Source organism: Leptinotarsa decemlineata, unplaced genomic scaffold, assembly GCF_025532065.1.
Source record: "Leptinotarsa decemlineata unplaced genomic scaffold, Ldec_3_MD MMD2_tig00000035_RagTag_RagTag, whole genome shotgun sequence".
Lineage (NCBI taxonomy): Eukaryota > Metazoa > Arthropoda > Insecta > Coleoptera > Chrysomelidae > Leptinotarsa > Leptinotarsa decemlineata.
In genome coordinates, this window is record NW_027412540.1 from 25,175,826 (window position 1) to 25,199,121 (window position 23,296).

At 37.6% G+C, this 23,296-nt stretch overlaps 1 protein-coding gene across 7 annotated transcripts in view; it reads left to right on the forward strand.

Annotated features, from left to right (window-relative positions):
* Nucleotides 1-23,296, forward strand: part of PDZ-GEF (PDZ domain-containing guanine nucleotide exchange factor) — a 294,638-nt gene that overhangs the window by 188,256 nt on the left and 83,086 nt on the right. The window contains exon 1 of one of the 7 annotated variants that reach the window (XM_074172123.1): nt 72-127. The exons of the other annotated variants lie outside the window; for them this stretch is intronic. The gene's annotated coding sequence lies outside the window, so the exon portion shown is untranslated. Of the gene's footprint in view, nt 1-71; nt 128-23,296 lie in introns of those variants that run through there. 7 annotated transcript variants of the gene reach the window in all.

Consider the following 23,296-nt stretch of genomic DNA (forward strand, 5'->3'; position numbering starts at 1 on the left):
TAAAAAATCAAATAAATGATCATTTCATCTATTTTTATTAACGATAATTCTTTTATTTGTTTCAGGTAAGCCAGAATCTAACAAAGAATATTTCTAAGTGTAATACTGCTAAGCACTTCAATAATAAGTAAGTAAAAGCAAATTCCTTCGAAGAATACAATAGAAAGAGTTGATTTAAAAAAAAATAAAGCATTGTATAACCGTTGACCTTATTTTATAGAATCAATCAAGTTTTCATATTTATGTTAATCACTTGGTCGATTAAAACAATATCGAGAGTGGGTTATACTTTTTAAATTAGTTTCAGCTGATTGATGTGACATTACGTATTACAGAACATACAAATTTTATATTTCTGATTAACATTATCTGTGCATTGTAAAACTACATTTCTTACAGTTTAGTCTATTATTTTAATAATAATAACGGGTTCGATTTAAACGTTTTTTTGTGCTCATCTCAAAAAAAAATCATTTTGCACCTTTCAAACATCCACTGTATATTACTGGAGTCTTTTTCCACCATCAAACCGTTATTTTAACACCTCGACACGTGTTTCGATCACCAAGTGATCATCTTCAGGAGGAATATCAAACTTTTCCTTTTGAAAATGATCTCCTGGTGATCGAAACACGCGTCGAGGTGTTGAAATAACGGTTTGGAGACCCTACAAAAGTTGTTCGTGGAAGAAGCACAGCGAAGCAAATGGTCGCCTGTTTCTTCGGCTGAATGGGTCATATGGCCATTCTTCCGCTTGAGCAACGTAGAACGGTCAATTCTGAGTGGTACACGACCATTTGTTTGCTAATAGCCTTCGAAGAAATTCCTAAAACTAACCACCGAAGACGGATCAGTCTTCATTGTGACAATGCGAGCTCTCACACATTTCGTCAAACAGGTGAATATTTGAGCAGTCAAAACATCGAATTGATGACTCATCCTCCGTACAGTCTTGATTTGACACCCATTGACTTCTCGTTCCCGAATATCAAAGGTAAACGATTTACGAGCGCCGAAGAAGCAGTTGAAGCCTTCAAAAAACCATGTTTTTGAGGTGTCTCAAGAGGAATTGAAAAACTGCTTTGGCAAAGCCATTTTCATTAAGTAATGTTTGTTATTATTTGCTATTTCCGAAATATAAATAGAACCCCGGATATTTTCAACATTCACCTGGTAGTTCGTAAATATTGTTTATTATTTTTGTCGTAGGTTCAGTCCAAATTTCTTCTTCTTTTTTTTATTGCTTCTCTTCGGCGCAGTTAACCAAATCCGAATTTCAAAGAACTTGTAAATACTTTCAACTTTATGCACCTTTCATTTCTAGTCATTTATTTATCAGTTGAATCATCCACAGTTCAATTTCAAGCGGATATTAATTTTTTCCGAACATACACATATCTTGAGTCAGTCAACCGTGAGTTCTCACACTTTCTTTCGTTCTATAAATCATTACACTCGATTGTGTATCAAGTCAATAAACTTGTCTCTAGACAGTATTATCAATATACGTTTTATCAACATTCAATGCTGTTTTATTTTTCTATTGTAGTACCTATCTTAGAAAAAACTTTCATCATCTGATTCGCCCTCGATAGCTCTGCACTGCCGAGAAGGCCATTGAATGCTAATGGGCCGTACTTCAAATATTTTATGTAACAGTTGGGCTGAAAAGTTTATTATTCAATATAGTTGCCTTCGAGGGCGACACAACGATTATAGCGGTCATACATTTTTCGATACCATTTTTAAAGTACGATTTGTCTTTAGCCTAAAAGTAGCTTTAGTTTTGACGATTACCGACTATTGCGACGATCGGCACTAAATTTTTTTCCATCAAGCATTCTCTTGAGGTTTGAGAACTGGAAAAGTCGATGGGGGCCAGACCTGGAGAATATGGTGGACGCGAAAGCAATTCGAAGCCCAATTCATGCAATTTTGCCATCGTTTTCATTGATTTGTGACACGATGCATTGTATTTATGAAACAGCACTTTCTTTTTTTTCAAATGGATAATTTTTTTCGCGATTTCGTCCTACAAACGCTGCAATAAGGCTATGTTATAGTCGCTGTTGATGGTTTTTCTCATTTCTAGATAGTCGATTAACATGATACCATGCGCGTTCCAAAATACTGATACCATAACATTGCCAGCCGATTGTTGCGTCTTTGCACGCTTTGGAGTCGGTTCACCACGTGTAGTCCACTCAGATGACAGTCGTCTTGATTTTGGTGTGAAATGATGAAGCCATGTTGCATTCATTGTCACATATCGACGCATATATTTGTTTTTTTTTTGTGGAACAGCTTCTAACACTGTTCATAATCATCAATTCGTTGTTTTGAGCTCGGACGGCACCCACTTTGAATAGAGTTTTCGCATAGCCAAATATTCATGTCCAACAGTATTTTTTCCATCATAAATCAATGTTTCATTAACACACAAAATTCCTTTTCATCCATTTCCTTCAAACTATCAAAAGTTGCTTCACTCAAAATATTCTATCTCACAAACTAGTAGTCCGACAGCTGTGAAATTTGTACAAGTGTCTTTTGAAGGTTAGGTTTAACTTGAGATCTATGGATTCGAAACTAGTAGCGCCATCTATGTAGTAGCCTGCGAACTTTTCAGTCCATTTAATACTTCCGACACCTCGTGACACCTCTTCGTGAAATTTGAAAACTTTTTACGCTGTGGGTTATGTATCACTCCTACGTGTTTTTTTTGTTTTGCTGTTTGAGGCCTGTTTGTATAGTCAGTTATTGTCAAGCTTTCTAAGAAAACTGAAGCTTTGAATTTGTTGAATGTTCGTCAAATTTTCCAGGCTTGATTTTTCTTGTCTACAATCTGCTTGCCTCACGTGACATTTTTCTCTCATTCGCATAAAATATGAGTATACTCAGGCTTATTTCCACAGCACTTTTTGTGTTCTATAGTTCCGTACCACGTTTTGTTATTCCCAGAGCTTGTTCGGGTCCCATATATATTCTTAAAGATTCCTGCTTAGCACATAAAACCAATATGTTTCTGTTCATTAGTTGTTCACAGCATTTTCAGACAGATCTTGTTATTGCATCCAGATAACTTTTCTTATCGGATTTATTCCATTAAAGTTAGGGGCCAAGTGATATCTTGTCCGATAGTTTATCGATTTCTCTTTTCGATACTAACTACTTTTTTGAATGCTATATCAGAAAGATGAAAGAAAATCCATCAAATATTCGATAGTTATTGTGCATTCTGTAGTTAACATAGCCTGCTATTCATCAAGAATTGCATTATTCGTTCGTTCACAAAGTAGTTGTTATAAAAAAATTAACGCAATGTCGAAAGTAGAAGTGATGAATTATTATTTTAGCATTTCATTTATTGACATTCTTGACATTGACAGACATCCTTGTACATAGTAACTGTAACAATAAGAATGAGTCGGTAGTCCAATGTGAATGGGCAACTGCTTTTCGTCAGTATTTGAAAGAGATATTTCTGCGTAGATTGATTGGTCGAAGAGGATCAAGAGAGTCACCCCACAGAATCACCTTATCTATGCCCATTAGACTTTTCGACGGGGTTTTGTGAAGACTAAGATGTATGAAACTATACCAGCATTTTTGGATGATGTTAGTCCACGCAGTATTGCTTTGAACAGAATCTCTGTTACGGCATTGAACCAACAGGATGCCACTTTGGACACTAATTGAGGGAAAACTTTATTAACTGAACCCTTGGATGCTATCCCTATATTCGTGACATTGACCAGTCATCGAGTTTTTGATTTTTCTAAATCTTCTCGATCAATTCACTCATATCTCTTTCAAGATTTAAGGATTGATAAACACTACAAGTTGGTCTTGAAAAAAAAAAATAACATTCATTTTTGTTCAGATTATCTTCTTTGGTATTTACAACACAGTAAAAATCAACCAGTAAGTCCACTCCCACTACTTTCATTCATAAATTCACAAAGTTCTCGGTGACCTCGAAATGAAGTGCGGACCCAATTTCGTTCTTTTACCATAGGCGTGCGCTCATATAAAAAAGAAATTTAAGGATATAGAATTTGTGGTAAGTCCGTACTACTAAAACAAAAAACAACGAATAAACTAACACAACATCAATTTCCGACCGTTCGTTACAACAAATCCAATGCCCCTGGTACCGTATAATCCTTTGATACTACAGCACTGAACGCGTTGGATCAGAATCTCATCAGAAGAGCGGTTGAAGGTCCCCGGCAACTCGGGCGGATCACGTGATAAAAGCCTACTGGTTGTATTATTCTACTGTGTTTACAGCATCAAATTTCAAAAATCTGGTAGCAGTTTCATCCTTACACTGTTTCTCGAAGAAAAACAGGACACTGCTTGCCAAAAGTTAGTTGTGATTCCGAAATGAATGAAGAAATGATCAACTCTTGTAAATGTAAATAGGGAAGCTTGGGCATCCATTCTCATTCTAGAAACGGCCCTGAACGTCATGTTAAAATCTTGATTTATCACGTGCCATACACTTTACATTCCCAATCATCACCATCTTTATTGCATATGGCTTCGCTTCAATTACAACAGCTCCCTACAATTACCTCTCTCATTGTTCAAACGCGAAACTGCGTATTTCATTTTTTTTCTCTGTATATTCGCGAGCTCGATTTACGATCTTCGAAAACAACTTGATTGTTACTTTTATGGATGCGGGAATAGCGCGTGGGAATGACCTGCTTGATATTGTTAGTAAAATTTGAATTGAAACGTTTCTTTCATTTGTTAGAGAAGTTTGATGGTAATTTGTCTAAGATGTTTTGTGCTACTGCAATTCTGTTGGTGACAATAAAATAATGAAACAGAAATAAAAGGGCTCTAAGTAAAGTACGATTCAAGTCCACGTCATGAAAAACAATGATGCATTCATAAGCCTTTACTGAAATTGAATTGGAAAAGTGAGAAAAATCTTCCATTCTGCTCTCAAATGTTAATGGAATAGTATGTCCACAGGGAGTGGTCTTATCAACCCTTCTTTGGAACATAGTTCTGGACACCCTGATTAATCACCTCAACAATAAAGGATTCTACACGCAATTGCATATGCAGATGACGTAGTTATCTTGCAGACCGGCAAATTTTTGAACACACTGTGCGATAGAACGCAGGATGGGCTCAAATTAATAGAAACATGGTGTAAGGAACACTGTCGATCAATCCCAAGAAGACTGAGATGGTCCTTTTCACCAGGAAAAGAAGTTTATCGGGCTTAAAACCACCAGAAATCTTCAAAAGCAAACTAAATTTCTCTGAAGAGGTGAAATCCCTTGGTACTATCCTCGACAGGAAGCTGACATGGACCTCTCACCTACAGAGTAGAGCAAAAAGAGCATATGTGGCTCATGAGCAATGTCGGAGGACAGTGAGACGCGCATGGGGTCTTTCACCCCATGCGATCACCTGGATCTACACTGCAATAATGAGACCTATGTTAACCTACAGAGCCATTGCATGGGGACCGAAAATTTTACAAGCAACGGCCATCCAAAAATTATATCAAATACAGCGACTGGCTTGTTTAAACTTCACAGCAGCCATGAGAACGACACCACCGCGGCAATGGACTTAATTACTGGTCTGACCCCTCTGCACGTTAAGGAGGTTGCGTTAATGGCCATGTTACGATCGCGCACGGCTGGTGTAAACCTCGAAGTAGGAATGGGTCAATTGAGGCTGAGCCTATGACGTGAAGCGCTTACTGCGCAACCTCTGCTGCAGGCAACCAGTGATGCAATTGAATCCAGGATTTTGTAAAATAAACCCTACAAAACACAAATAAAACAGAACACTGAGTCAGATGATACAAATGCAATACGCTTATATAAAGATGGCTCAAAAACCAAAGAAGGCTCAGGATACGGAGTGTACTCCAGATCGCTAAGCCTAAAGATTAAGTGGGGAATAGGAAAGAATACCAGCGTGGTCCAAACATAACTGGCTGGTATCTCAATCGCCACAAGAAATGACCAGGAAAGGAATAACAATCTGCACTGATAGCAGACAAACAGACAGGAGTAAAGGTAATCGCATTGCCGACTCTTTAGCCAAGGAAGCGGCTGGACTAAGAATTTTAGGACCCAGTGGCACCTACGGCCTGATGACTTCGACAATTGCGGAACTAGCCAAACGTCACACCCATGCTCAATCCCTAAAGAGATGGGATGAAATCAACGGATGCAATCTTGCCAGGATCACCCTGGGCGACCCTGGGAAGGTGGCGCCGAAGAAATATCTGGCGATGAAAAGGAAAATCTACGCTTAACAGTAGGATTTCTGACTGGATACCGTCAACTAAGGAAACACCTCCACAATATGGGACTAGTGAACACACCTCTATGCAGGATGTGTGAACAGGAAGATGAGACTGTCAGGCATGTCCTATGCGAGTGCCCGGAGTTATCGTCAATAAGAGAGTGTGTGTTCGGCGAGTCTGCCGATATAAAGGAGATGTCTCCAAGTGACCTGTCTACCTTCCTGGAAAGGACAGGAACGATGCCCCAGGAGGACAACTCCTCGGGAGGTATACAATGGGTCACATGTGGCCCAAGTGCTCTGTGTCTACACTCACTCTTTCTGCTCTATAGATACAGATAGTACCTTTAGGAAAGACCTGATTAACCCCAGAAGTGGAGGATATTCACCATAAATATTGCGAGAATAATATCTTGTCACACGGGTTTGCGTAATCTCCTTGCATTCCATAGAATAAATGATATAAATTACGGTCGTAAATTTCATGTACTAGTCATTCAAAATCAAACTATTTATGGAAAAACACTTCTTTGGGTCTATTATTTACTTTGTGTATTTGAATGATAAAGATATGGTGATCAGAATCCTTCTCATGCTACTAATTATTACACAAGGCTGGTGAAAGTATCTACTCTCTTAGTGGGTCACGTAACATTCAACTACACTTGTCTCAAATGATTAATCTTGCAATTTATTAAACAAATTCGTAAAATCGTGTTAGTTACATCATTTATAACTAATGAATAGATATGATTTTTCAGATGTGTCCGTCTGAAATGGTAGAAACTGAGGTTGCGTTAATGACCATGCTACGATTACGCACGGCTGGTGTAAACCTCGAAGTAGGAATGGGTCAATTGAGGCTGGGCCTATGGCAAGAAGCGCCTACTTCGCAACCTCTGCTACAGGCTCGTGTTTGATAAACCCTACAAAATTCAAATAAGACAGAACACAAAGTCAGATGCTACAAATACAATACGCAAGAGACGGCTCAAAAACCAAAGAAGGCTCAGGATGTGCAGTATACTCCAGATCACTAAGCCTAAGGATTGAGTGGGGAATGGGAAAAAATACTAGCGTGCTTCAAACAGAACTGGTGGGTATATCAATCGCCACAGAAGAAATAACCAGGAAAGGAATTTGTGGCAAAAACATAACAATCTGCACTGATAGCAGACAAGCCCTATTAACCTTGAACAGACAACGTGTTACCTCAGGGCTAGTACACTGTCAACTAAGGAAACACCTCCACAATATGGGGCTAGTGGATACACCTCTATGCAGGATGTGTGAACAGGAAGATGAAACTGTCAGGCATGTCCTATGTGAATGTCCGGAGCTATCGTCAATAAGAGAGTGTGTGTTCGGCGAGTATTGGCCTACACCTGCCGATATAAAGGATATGTCTCCCAGAGACCTGTCCACCTTCCTGTAAAGGACAGGATGGACGATGACCTAGGAGGACAACTCCTCGGGAGGATGTACAACGGGTCACATGTGGCCTAAGTGCTGTGGGCCTACACTCACCTTTTCCTACTGTACAGATACAGATGATAGAAACTATTGAAATATATAAAAAATTAGTAAATGAAAGAGATTGAACGAATTGCCGACATTGTTTCCTCTTCCCCAGATCAGTCTGGATGTCACTTAATTTGTTCATCAATTTTCTTGGTACAGCAAGAAAACTGACCCGTTTATTTCGTTCACCAAGTTACTCAAAACTACTTTAATTCAAACGTGCGGTCAGGCAAAGGAAATGAAGTTTTCCATGGAGTTTCTCAAAGATACAAAAACAATTTTGGATTGCGATGATCCCGAAAGCATAGGAGAAGTTTCTGGGAGTCTGAAGATCTGATTGATCATAGAAGTGAAGTAGCTTCACGTTTTTATACTGGTATAGCGATGCCTTATCATCTACAAAAATGAAAACGCGAAGTTTGAATAACTGAATTATCAATGTTTCAAGTTCAAATAAAAACTGCAATAAAAAATGTGATGTCACTATTCTGATGGTTTCTACAAAATTGACCTGCAGTTTTTCATAATTCAAAATATAAATAACGTTTCGTCATCTTCAACTCTACAAACATAAGCAGTTAGTATTAGATGTAGAAAAACATGATTGAACGTTGAATGTTTCACGCATCCAAATATACGGAGCTGACCAAGTAAACAACTCAAATTCTTTCACGCAGAAACTAGTTGCAATATTGTTCATCAATTATAATTCCTTCTGCATCCTAACCGGGTTAAACGTAGTTAATTAGTCATATCCTGCCTTGTTCCGTCATTTCGAGTGTTGTCCATCTTACTATATGTCGTTTTTCAATAATGAAGTATTTGGTTATTTCAAAAGTGCTGTCCGTTTCAATGCCATGGGTTTTTGTAACTCTCTATCTGAAAGAATATTTATTCTACTGTGATATATTATACTAATCGATAGTGTTAATGAACGCATTATTCGACGTTGGTTTGCGAAATTTCGTTCCGGAGATTTTAACCTCGAAGATTAGCCCCAATGTGGTTGACCTACAGTGATCCAGGACGAGGATTTGAGGACCCTGGTGGAGACACCAGTGTGAAGGCAGCTATGCGTTTCAGCCACGAATTGGGGGAATTCACCATTAACGAAAAGGAGTGCGCCTATCCACCATTGGTCGCAGAAATTCATTGCTAGCCGTGAAATGTTGTCTTTTATAACAATAATTTCATGGCCAGCCATGGACATTTTCACATGAAACGATAGTTTTCAACGGTTTCAATAATACCTTTACAGTTGCGGGAGATGTATTTTTCCGCGACAAAATCGAGGACTATATAGGTATCATAGAATACGCCGAACACTCACGTTTTATGTGAAAATAACCCCAGCAGCACAAATTTTTCAAAAGATATAATTTTTTTTCATCAAAATGATTGCAGGGGGTTTATTTTTCAGCGACGAAATCGATGACAATATAGGTATCATAGAATACGCCGAATATTCATGTTTTATGTGAAAATTCCCCCAGCAGCAGAATTTTTTTAAAAAATATGATTTTTTTTACAAAATGGTTGCAGGGGGTGTATTTTTCCGCGACAAAATCGAGGACCATGTAGGTATCATAGAATACGCCGAATACTCACGTTTCATGTGAAAATTCCCCCAGCAGCACAAATTTTTCAAAAGATATAATTTTTTTTATCAAAATGATTGATGGGGTTGCAGGGGGTGTATTTTTCCGCGACAAAATCGAGAATCATATAGGTATCATAAAATACCTACCATGAAAATTTCCATGGCTGGCCATGAAATTATTGTTATGAAAGACGACTTTTCATTGCTAGCAATGCATTTTAACGACCAATGGTGGCATGGCGCACTCCTTTCCGTTAATGGTAAATTCCCCCAATTCGTGGCTGAAACCCATGGCTGCCTTCACACTGAAGCGGCGTTCCCACGAGGCGTTAATCACGACAGTTAACCACGCTAGTCAACTTTCTTTCGTGACAATCACGAAAGTGTGAATTCATAAAACGTTCACACGGTTGGGGGGTTCGTGCCGTTCACGCCTCGCGTTTCGACTAGCCACCATCGAAATATCGATCATGAATGATCTAGTTGTTGAAAGTTGTGCTGTTCTAAGTTCGTTTTTTGCTACTATCTTAGCAAAAAAGATGGAGTGCTTACAGGACACAATTACAAGAAAACGAAAAAAAAGACGTTTTTGGGTTAGAGAATGGATACAGCGAAGAAATATGTTAGGAGCGTCAAACTTGGTTAGTATGGAACTAAAAAGCAATTTTTCAGAAGATTTTAGAAACCTACTGTGAATGACTGAATTTCAGTTTGAATACCTCTTATTGCGTGTTACAAATAAAATTTCAAGATCTAACACTAACATGAGACAAGCAATTAGTGCAAAAACAAAATAAGAGGTGACGTTACGGTATTTAGCTACAGGTGATTCCTTCAAAAGTTTAGAATTTTTGTTCCGTGTTCCAAAAAACACAATAATGCCACGTTGCTGTGACGACATCTTGGCTTCACGAACGGTATATCACGACTGAAAATCAAACAGGTTTGATCTATCCACGCTTGAGTCGTGCGCCGTTCCCCACGAAAGCAAGTTTAACGACTATGCGTTCACACAGAAGTGTATTTCACGAAAGCGTGGTTCACTGTCGTGATTAACGCCTCGTGGGAACGCCGCTTGATGGTGGAGACTGACTCATCACGAACAGTGCGTGGAATGACGGAAGAACTGGGCGTCAGCACCCATGTGGTTTTTGATGGTTTAAAACGTATGATAAAGGTCAAAGAGCTCAAAAAGTTGGTGTCCTACAATTTGAACGATCGACAAAAATTGTCACGTTTTTAGGGTCAGTTCATTACTTTTGCGCAACAAAAAATATCTTTTTTCGGATCGGATGGTCACGTGGCATAAAATGTGGATCTTCTACGAAACCAGACGTTCAGGGCAGTGATTGGACATCGATGAGCCTTCCAGGTACTTCCCAAAGACGAAAACCCACCATAAAAAGACCGTATGGCGATCAGCGGTTGATGAGATTCATTATAACTTTCTGCAACCGGGCCAAACCATCCCAGCAGTGTCCTATTGTGAAGAAATCGACGAAATGTACCGAAAATTGCGCCAGCAGCTGCCGGCACTGGTCAACACAAACGCTTATTCGTAAGTATCGCATATCAACGCCCGAAAATTCAACGAAAGTTCTGCCTCTCCCACCACACCCCTCAGACCTCTCGCCAATCAGATCCAGGCGAAAACGACCTTCGTCGACTTCATCGAGTTGAACATTTTTGCGTGTTTTGGTTATAGTTATGGCTATAACTGCTGTTTTCTTGCTATCAAAATCTGCATTTTATTGGTCCATTCATTTGTTTGAAGTCGACGATATTAGCTCTCTATTATCCAACGATCAACAAGTGTGTGCTCTGCTGTTTCATCATTTCCCAAACAAAGACGACACACTGTCTTCCGACAGTCCGATTCTCTGCATATAATGATTCAAATGACAGTGACCTGTAAGAAGGCCTGTTAGACATCGTAGTTCATCCCTACTGTAGTCCAACAACTGTTTGGAATCAAGCTTCGAAGGGTGAATAAACGCCTTGGAGTGAGCCATTCCTGGAAGATTCTGCCAGAAGTCTATAAATCTTCTTGACATCCAGGTGTTCAATCTTTGTTTGGCAAAGCCTAAAGCGATGCCAATGACAGGTTCTGGTTCGATGGAGCTGCTTGCAGCACCCTCCTCTGCAAGGGAGTCGGCAGCTTTATTGCCTTCCAGGCCAGCATGGCCAGGAATCCAGACCAGAGACAATCTGTTAAGTCTTCCTATCGAGGAGAGTCGTACCAAATGATATTTGCAACTGCAACTACGGCAGTCGACAGCCGACCACGCCACTGAAGATGACTGCCGAAACGTTTGGAGATTATAACTAAAGAAGACCACGGCAAAACCCGGAAACCATACAAAACACGGTACAAATTTTGCGCGCGATTATGGTACTGTACTCATGACCAACCATTCTATGTAATTAACCTTTCTTCACTATAATTTTTTTAACGAAATGGAATTCGAAGTCACTGTTTGATTGTGGATTTTTAAACCGCAACTATATGTCGTCCTCATCATCTGCTTCCCAATGTATAAATTTTCATTCAGATTGAAGATTGTCTACTCGCATTTTTTGTTTCCGAACTTCATTGATGGCAGGCACGCGACGTCTATAAGTAATGCGGCATAATTTTCTCTTATCCTACGAATAGTTTTCGAAAAGTCATAAATCGGCAACTTTCTACGACTTTAATGTTGATTTGATTCAGTGATTTCAGTGTTTTTCCTTCTAAGGGATGGGTGATGGGTGTTGGTCTTTACTGGAACTAACTCTATAGGTAAGATCATGTTGACCTGATTGAGTCAGTAACCTTATGACCCAGAAACCGCTGGTAATTGTGAGATTGGATTTCACTCGCCTTTCTTGAACGTTTGTACGAAGAAATAGTTGATTTGGAATGTTACTTTGTTTTATTATAAAATCCATACACTCAATCCCATACTCACTCTGTAATACGGTGTATCATAAGTTGATTCTCATCACAAATAGCACAAAAACCAGTATTGAAAATTATCCACCTCAAAAAAAGAACTTAAATAAAGAAACATCAATTCTAGACATCAGACAACTATACTTTCTCAAAACTATTATAAGACAACATTTTAATAGACATGAATTAAGGAAAATAGAACACCAATATGAAACTCGACAAAAAAACATTTAATATGTTCCGAATTCAAGGAAAAACACCCTTCAAAAGTCTCACTCATTTCTAGCTCCTCGATTATATAATCTCGTCCCACATCATATAAAACATATGAGGAGTAACAATTCATTCAAAAATAAACTCAAAACCTGGGTCTTAGGCTTGCCAAGGCTTCAGATGTTTACTATCACAGTGACATGCACAGAAACTGAATCACATCTTCATACAGAAAGTTTGAAGATATAATTAAAATGATATGTCTAATATTCTTAAACTTCTCACCTTTTATTCATTCAGTTATTCTATTTTATATTTTAATTTTTGAAATTGTATACATAAGTATTCCAATTTCTGCAGAACCCACGCAATTTCTGCAGAAACCACAGGTATATCCTTCTGTGGGATTTTTATATTTATTCGGTAATTGCCTCGTACAACTTGTGACATTGAAATATGTATATTTGCGAATAAATATTATTATTATTATTATTTTTCCACCGTAGTGTGCGCTGGTCAGGCCCTATCCCCCGAAGCCCCGATACATTCGGAAGGGCGAGCCAGTATTATCAACCAATGATCACTTCCCACACCGTGGGGTAAGTGATCATTGGGTCCGAGAATCATGTACCCTGAGCAAGCGCAGTAATCCAAGAGTGACAGCCTTCTGCATCTGTGCGGCTAAGATTTCTGCCTTATTGCGGCAAGCCGGTATGATTTTAAGATTCGAGAGTAGAAAGGGCATCATTTCACCAAGGACTCTAATAATCAGAACAACCGTCTTGACAGAGTGGTCTGGATAAAGTTTGCGGAGTTCGAAGAGAAAATCTCGATATTTTATCCGTTTTTCCTTCTCTTTTCTGACGATATTCGTCTCATCAGGAGCTGAAAACTCCACGACAAATATCGTTTTACTCAGGTGGTCGAGAAGGACTACATCACGCTGTTTATTATTATTATATTGTATATTATTATATTATTTTGTCCCCTTCAAGTTAGTCCCCCTCAGAAGTAGTTCTGTATGCACTTTTTTGTATGTCCCAGAGTTTTACCTCCTCAATCGTCGCAAAACACCGTCTTTACATGAGTCTCTTCAATCTTGGGAATAGGAAAAGGTCGCAGGGGCCAAATCTGGTTGATACGGTGGCCGAGGCATGATAACGGTCTTCTTTTTGGCCGAAAAATTAATTATTCTTCCATAATTCTGAACGTCTTTGATCGAACTTGGAGTGCTTTATTGATCGTTGGCTCTTCTGGGCTTTTCCAGAAATGAATAAATCGCTAATCGAATGTACCCAGCCTGCCAAACTTCAATATTCACCTTTCTTTTTGAACAATCCACATACTTGTCCGGACGTTCTAATTAACGCCCTAACGCTATTACTCTTTCCAACAGTTTAATAGGTGAAATTGAAGCCTCCAACGTAAAGTGTATTTCAAGACAACATTTTGCCGCACTAGAACAAAAACAATGTCAATTGACGAGAGTTTCACTCCGGAGGTATCATCTCCCGATTATGCTAACTTGGTTAGCGAAACGCTAGACGGGAGACTGTTTTTGTTCTAGTGAAACGTTTTTTTTTGTCCTTTCCATTATTAAAACTGTATGATAACGTTCGATGAAAATAGTGTTTACACAACTATTAACGGTGGTGGTTTTAGTACCATCGGTTGTTAGAGCTCCTCTTTCGAGATGCCGTATTAACGTAGTATATTTCATACGTTTTAATCTTCTTCAAAAACTTAATGAGTATAATATATTTAATAATCTCAATAATTACTGATAATTATACAGCAACTTACTAAACACATTTGAACTGAGGAGTATATATTTCAACAGACACATTAAGAGAGGATATTTCAGTTGTTGAATTGTTCTTCTGCTACAGAGTTTCGTAGTGTAATAAATATTTCTTAATTAGTTAACATTTGCAAGTATTTCCGGTAGTTGTTGGAGTAGATCCTCTTCGAGGGTGCGTTTGAATGTCGACCGTTCTTCCAACCCCATTTAGTCATCCAATTACTCGACCAACATTTGGCGATAACTCCGACGTAAGTGTACGAAACCCCGAAAACGTGCCATGGTTCAGAAAATAGATCGGCTTGAAATTATAGGGCCGGACTAGGTCGTTCACTATAGATCGTAAATTTACAGTAAATATCAATTATAATATAAAGACCTGGATATACACTGTAAAAGATGGATGTAAATTTAGTGGGGAATTACTTTGTCTATTGGGGAAATCATTTCGTGTAAAATTTTGTGAGTTCTAGAAAAAGTCACTATATTAACATGTAAATTGAAGAAACTACCTGCATTCCATTATTCTGTCAGTCATGATGTAAACACCTAAATTTTATACAACTAGCGCATGACACGACAAACTCAAACAAGGATTTCCTCCAAACGGACTCGCTTGTGAATAGTTTCGTTTTCAAATATAAAAACAAAAAACTTGTTTCAGTTTCGAAAACAAACTAGAAATTCGAATTCCACTACATATATAACTTAGTCTGAGTAGGGTTTGTTGTGAACTGTTTTCTATCGTTTCCACTACAGAAACAACAAATTGCTGCCTTCTTCAACTGTTATATTTTTTTTCGCTCATGTTCTGCAAAAATTGAATATCATTCTTGTTGAAAATGAACAACAATACTACAAATCAATGAAAATTGCCAGCCTAGTGTCGATAATCGAAATGTATACCCACCACAGATTAACACTTTAAATATAATAATAATAATCATGTTTATTCACTAAAAAAAATGGAAAAAATAGTGTATATGATTCAGGTGATGTAAGTAGATGAAATAACTCCAAATATGAATATCTAATTTGGTGATATGCGCATACGTCTACTCACATATATAATAAATAATTACAGGAAACAAGTAAATAAACATTAAAAAAGCCATAGAAATAGCAAAAGCTGTTTAATAAAGTAAATCGGAAGAATCATGAAATACAAATCAATTAACAGAATTTAGCTTATTGAAAGAGAGAAGGAAAAAAACACCTCAAAAGTGCTGCTTTGTTCCCTCCTGTTCATAAAAGAGGACATATGCTTCCTCACTCACAAGCGATTTTGGTGAAATTGGGGACACGTGTGAATCGTTGTATTCATATACTATACTATACTATACTATAAGGGTGTCTGCAATATGCTGTGTAATGCCCGTTTTAAGTAGTCCCACTGTGATTCGAAAGTGCATATAGAATGTAACGACAAGGAGCCACATTGTCTGCTGCATAATTGCTCATATCTAATCCTTCTAAAGAAAACTCAATAAAAACATTCAATTTGCCTCTGAATCTTTCCGTTGGAAAAAATCTTTTTAAATGAATTACTAAAATACAGGTAAACTTATGGATCGATAGGGACTTTGTGCATTTTCTTCTCTCCTTGCACCTCGAACAAGTTGGTTTTTCATCTCCATCCAGGGTTTCCTCTGTTGTGAAGAAATCCAAGCATTGTGACAAACTCAATTGCCAATTCTTTGTGGTATAGGGAGAAACAAATCCCAGAAAGGATCGAAGGTTACTGATGAGAATCCACAGTGTGTGCACTTCATAGTAGATTTTAGTTGACCAACGAAATTGTCTACAGTCTTAGAGTTGTTCATGTTCATGTATCTCAGCCAGGATTCTTGCTCTTTTCCGCTGTCGCTCAATTTTTCGTCAATTTCTGTTGAGATCGGTTTAGGTTTCTCAGTAATTCCATTGAGGTCCTCATGTAAACTTTCTAAAAGATATCGAAGGAATTCCTGGGCGTCATTAAACCCAAGAGTTTTGACTGAAGAATGTTTCTCTGATCCAATATTGATTATACTACGTTGTTCATGTTTCTTTGTATCTTCTGATGGGAAATTATGGGGAAAAAAGAATTCTTAAATAAGTACATATAAAATATTCAACACTTACAAAATAATATTTGTGTTACATGGAAATATAAGTTTACTGTGATGTAAAAAAAAACAAAAGGTAAGTATTTACATTTGTGCGGTGACAGAGCCTTTGAAATGGTGTATAAGATAAAAAAATCACTAGAATAGATCACGTGGAAAATAAATATATACATATTATAAATGTTATAATATCGCCCACCGTTCCACAAAGGAACTCAGTTTGCAAAAACACAGAAAAAACACCGAAAATCTTTGAAATTTCCTTCTGCCGACGGGACATTTCATTGTTGATAAAAACAGCCGTTCGCGACACGAAGTCTTCAAAGAGTTTCTTTTTTCGACAACACACGTTTTTGTTTTGTTGAAATCGACACGGTTGCTGGTTTGTTGTGGTTTTGTCCGTTAGGTGGAAATTTGCCATAAGAAAATCAGCACTATAAGTAACATTGCCGTTGTATTATTTTTATTTTCAGAAAATGAAAACAAATTACGAACATTGCGATTCCGACGAGGCCAAAACTTTTCAGAACAAAGTACATATATTGTTATTTGAGCAGTATATGTATAGTGTGGACGGTTTGAGGTTAGAGTAATTAAACATTGTGACTGTTCTTTCTTAGTTTATAATCTGAGGTGAGTGATTTCATTCCTTTTTATAATTTTGAGAAACTTATATTTCAGACCGAAATAAATTATTCTCGAATATAAACATTTGAGTGATTGAAAATACATTATTCAACATTCTTTCAAAGACTTATTTATCAAATTTAGTTATTGAAAATCTGTTTAAAATCTGTTTTTCCGTTAACCAGCTGTCGCACCCCTACGAACGACAACCCTCAGAAGTCGAAACTTGTGCGAGGTCTTACATATTAACGTGTGATTCCTAACATGGAAAAGATATCCATATTCGCTTCAATCCCTTTCCTATTTTATCCAAAAGTGAAGTGATTGCATTATTGAATGAAATATGTATGTTTTAAAACAGTCCTCAAGGTATATGGTTCTGATTACAGTGAATAATAGCGAAGATTTATTCATTGCGAACTACATGTTTTTTCTGAACCAATCCTTAGTCCTACCCTGACCTTGTTCACAACAGCCGGGATTTACGAATACATAACATTCAAACCCTCTTGAAAACGGGTGTTACATGAAGGATTGCAGTTACATAAAACTTGTATTCTCATTGTAGGTTCTAATTAAAATTGAAATAATGAAAGGAGAAATAAAGAACAATAGTAAGAGGGTTTATTTCTTTTGCACGGGGTTTTGTTTGATTATTCGCTATTCGTTCGAAGAAATGAAACCTTCTTTGATTTAGTCGAATCCATTGTTGTATTTATTGGATGGCGAACTCTAGAAAAAGGCTTGAGCTTGTTGCTCAGAAGAAAAGCCTAATTCAAATTCGCGTAGCTCGTCGAATAACCTCACGGATAGATCTTTTGTACTGCCGTCTGACGGTGTTTCAGGTAATGAATAAGTTTCTGTTCCAAATATAAGAATGAAAACATTTGGGAGAGTAGTTTCAGAGGCGATTGGAAAATAACAACTTTCGGATTTGATGAATTTATTTTTCCAAACTATAATTGGAAAAGTAGTAAATGCAAATTCGTACATTTTAGAATTTTGAGTGTGGGTAGAATAAGAGGACTTTCAAAAAGTAAAGGAAGAAACGAAGAATCCAATATATTGCTTTGCTGACGACAGCACACTTGTCTCGTCATTACATTTGGATTCCAGGGCATCAGCTGCGGAGAAACATCTTCACCGGCAGCAGAAGGTTGAATATCCTAATGAGGATCTAGAAGTAATTTCGAATTGGGGTAAAAATAACCAGGTCCAATTCAATGCCACAAAAACCCAGGCATCGGTTTTGTCCAAAAAGATAAATATCTCCAAACCAGATATAATAATGTCAGGTCAGACAATTCCACTTTCTGCTTCGATAAGTTTGTTGGGGATTGAAATGGACATCAATATGCCTTGGCACCATGATATCCCTGGAATTGTAAAGGATGTTTCTCAAAAGCTTGGAACACTGTTCCGAACCAGAAAACTGTACACACCTCAGCAACTTGCTTTATAGAACTCAGATCAGACTTTCTTTGGAGTATTGTTCTCATGTATGAAGCTCTGCCCTCAAATATACCCTGATATACCCAGAAAAGAACCATCCGCCTGATTGGAGACGCGAACTCGTAGTTTTATTTACAACTCTATCAAACACTATAACGCTGTTTAGACACTACTCCATATATAATTTCAAGAAAAAGTTGGATAGATATTATATTTAGGTTATGCCTTGCTCATATGGTTTTCCCTTTGTCTCACTTTTGTGTATGTTTTGCGATATATTTTTCCTTATTTAAGCTAAATAGATTTTCAATATTCACTTTGGAATTTATAACCTTTGTTTTTTTTTCTTAGTTTCACAAAGGTACATGAACTACTCACTTACCAATGTATACTAGGTAATTATTTTTATATTTCTATATAACACATGCTATCCCCTAGGTTAAGTTGTAAAACAGCTTCGGCTGAACTTCCCCCTTTCATTGATTTTTTCTTTACTTCTTCTTTATAAACAATGTCTGTCAATGAATAAAGCCCTTTTTTTTCACCGTAGTGTGCGCTGGTCAGGCCCTATCCCCCGAAGCCCCGATACATTGGGGAGGGCACGCCAGCATTATCAACCAATGACCACTCCCCACACTGTGGGGTAAGTGATCATTGGGTCCGAGAATCATGTGCCCTGAGCAAGCGCAGTGAGCCAAGAATGACAGTCTTCTGCATCTGTGCGGCTGAGATTTCTGCCTTAGTACGGCAAGCCGGTATGATTTTAAAATTCGAGAGTAGAGAGGACATCATTCCACCAAGGACTCCAATAATCAGAACAACCATCTTGACAGAGTGATCTGGATAGAGTCTGTGGAGTTAGAAGAGAAAATCTCGATATTTTATCCGTTTTTCCTCCTCTTTTCTGACGATATTCGTCTCGCCAGGAGCTGAAAACTCCACGACAAATATCGTTTTGGTCTAGTGATCGAGAAGGACTACATCAGGCTTATCAGTTTGTATGAGCCTGAGGGTGGGGAACGAATAGTTCCAATGAATTCGACACTTCTCGTTCCCCACAACGGATTCAATATCCCCCGGAGAATAGGGCCACGTTATGTCGATGGATATAGGCCGAGACAGCATATGCTGGAAATGCTGATAGCAAGTGTATTAAGGTCTCGGGCGCCTCGCGGCAAGCCCTGCACCTTGTGTCAGGAACCTCTATACCCATCACGCGACTGCGGTAGACTAAGGTGTTGAAGACACCATCCTGGCAAGCCATGATGAACCCCTCAGTTTCCGACTTCAGCCCACTCGACCTGAGAAAAGCGAACGTCAGGCGCTTTGATAAGCCAAGGTCTCCAATGTTATTGAAGAAGACCCCATGCATTGGCTTATCCTTGTGTCTTTGCAGAAGTAAGGTGATCTCTGCGGCTTTTATCTGAGCTTTTTACTGAACGGATTACAACTCGGTGACAGAGTTGTGGTCATCTCGTTCAGAGTTGAAAACTATACCGAGTTCATCAGCTACTCGGGCAGCTACCATAAGGAGAAATGCTCCAATTCCTGCTCTCTCATACAGCCAGTACCATTCTGTCATGTAGACACACCAAACTCAAAAGTCAACGTCGAGTTGATACAGCTCCTCTCGAGTCCACTTCACTACTCCGAACGAGTAGAGTAAGATTGGAACGGCAAGCATATTTGTTGCAGCAACTTTGTTCTTCCCCGACAGTTCCGATGACCAGATCTGTCGAAGTTTGTGCTGATACTTGCCGCGGAGAGAGTATGTATTATTCTTCTTCTTATTATTATTATTATTATAACAAGTGCAACCTTGATAGCCAGAAACATCGAAGAAAGGTTGGAGATTTGTCTCTCTTCTGTAGATACTTTCACGGGAAGTGTTCAGGTGACTTGGCACATTTGTCGTCCCTTCACGCCATACTCGACATACAATTATGTTCAATATTTCTGTGTCAATATCTAGCACTAGATCACCTCTCGCAACCATGTTGATATTAGCTAATGAATTCAATGAAATAACGGATATTGATTGGTCTTTACCATATTCCAAATTCCGTAACATAATACTGAATAATATACTGAATATATCTTCGTGAAAATTAAATCTACCTAAATCTGTACCCCAACAGTTCTTATAGTAGGTACGTAATAAAAATATATTTCTTTTTTAAGTTGAATTTACATTGTATATATTGTTAATAATAGGAATCCATGTAATAAAACTCAACAAGTTTGTATGGATCAAATAAATAAATAAATAAATAAATAAAGTAATAAGCTGAGAAGAGGCAAAAAATTAAAATTTAAAACAAACTTCTCCATCGATCAGTGACATTAAAACGGACCAAACTCTTGAAACAACCTTATATTGAGTTCTTATATGAAACTAAATCAAAGAAAACGATTAATATGGAGTGTACAAAGTATATATTTTATGTTTATTATTCGTGAAATGTAATTGCTGAAGTTGCTCTTCGACCGGAGAAAAATAGTATGTGTCCTTCACATTCCCAATAACTAAAATTGAAAGGATTATTTCCAAGGAGCGATAATAATGTATGATTGTGAAATCATACAAAAAAACTAATCACTTCCTTTCTCTACGAAAAAATAATGTGCTGACCAATAAATACAAATGAATGAAACGGCCTTGACTGATTTGTGTACAAAAATTCGCCATTAAGGTGGTATTGTTTTAATTAATGCTGTAACTCCTGTAAAAAACGTTCTGATTTGCAATATCAGGTTCAATTAGTTGGGAGTTTGATAAAAACAAGTTTTATCGTAAAACAATTGCAACTGCTTAATCGTACATGCAAAATAATGCATCAGGCATAAAAAATTAAATGATTTAATAATTATATAATGATATGTTACCTCTTTTGTTTGATATACTAGTAAAAACTGGACAAGTAAAACCCATTAGTGAGTGTTGGTATACTATTATTGGTAAAAATGTATTTTTTGAAGACGCCATGTTAGAAACAAGTATACCAACATAAAAAATCATCAATCGAATGTATGTAGCCCGCGAAATTTAAACATTCACTATATTTTTTCAGCAGACCTCATACAGATAGACTTCATAATATGAGCATCGTTGTTAACTCTACTCAATGTCATTTCCAAGTTTTGATCTTTTGTGAAACTTAATTACTCCTCCTCCTCCTTTTCACTGGCTATCACATACTACCTTGTGAACGTTTTTATTGGAATTTGAATGAAGATGTAGGTATTCCATTTGTTTCAAATGCGATCAGTCGAAATAGATTCACTGAAATCAAGAAGTATATTTATTTGGCTGACAACTCGATGCTTGATAAGAATGACAAAATGTACAAAGTTCGGTCATTGATGGATCTTGTCAATAAAAAATTTCAACAGTGGGGTATTTTTCATGAAAGATTGTCCATCGATGAAGTTATGGTAAAGTACTTTGGGCATCACTCAGCGAATCAATTCATAAAAGGAAAACCTGTTCGCTTTGGTTATAAAGATTGAGTGATGTGCAGTTCAAGTGGGTATCGCTACGCATTCGATACATATTGTGGTGTTGAGCCTTCAGCAATTCAAGATGAATCAACGACGAAGGAAAAATTTCTACCACTGGGATCGCTGGTTGTATTAGACCTGCTGAAAATTGTTGACATTTCAACTGACCACAGCGTGTTTATTGATGATTATTTCTCGAGGTATGAACTCTTCAATGCTCTTAGAGAGCAGAGAAGGCAAGCCACTGGCACAGTGCGCGATTATCGTACCAAAAAATATCAACTTTTAGGTTCCAAAGACATAAAAAAGAAAGCTGGAGGATTATTATGATTATCAGTATGATGAGGAAAAACATCTTCTGTTTGTTAGATGGAATGATAACAGTGCAGTAACCGTAGCAACAAATTATGATTCAGTGGAACCAATGACACAAGTTAGGCGATGGTCAGTAAAACAGAAGGAAATTATATCTGTTCTACAACCTAAGCCAATCAAAACTTATAATTCATCAATGGGTGGCGTTGATCTACTGCATTGGGGAGTCAGCAATTATCGAATAAGCATTCACGGCAAAAAATGGTGCTGGGTTTTATTTACTCATATGATGAATATGGTTGAAGTGAATGCATAGAGACTCTACACAGTAACCCACCAAGATGATAAAATGGACTTGTTGCTCTTTCAACGTAATATATCTCGTCATTACTTCAGATCATATAGCAAGGCCATTCAAAGAAGGCCAATTTCGAATAGACCATCAGGTTCAATACCAAGAAGTATCTTAGAAGATCCTATTGGTCATTACCCTCAAAAAATTCAAGACCCCCTTAGATGTCGTCAATGCCAAATGAGATTTAGGTTACTCTCTGCACTGAAAAAATGAACTGTTTCAAAATATACCAACAATCTTGATTTTATTGATAGAATGTTACATTTTTGTATTCTTTCATATCTTACGCCATTGAGCCCATTGTACTTGGGCACGCCTAGTTTTTTAGTAAATGAATGATAAATTTTTTGAAACTCCCATTTTATATGTATTATGAACACTCTTAATTGTTATAGTTGTATGTTCAACCTCTTTATCTTATTCAGAAAATCACAGGTCTGCGATGAAAAAATTAAAGGATATTTAACTAGTGATTTCAACAGTATTTTGTGTGCAGATTACGGAAAAAATAGTAAAAAAATTCTATCACCCATAGATAAGTCACAAATTTCACCTGAATTTTTCTTATTAAATGGGTTTTTAG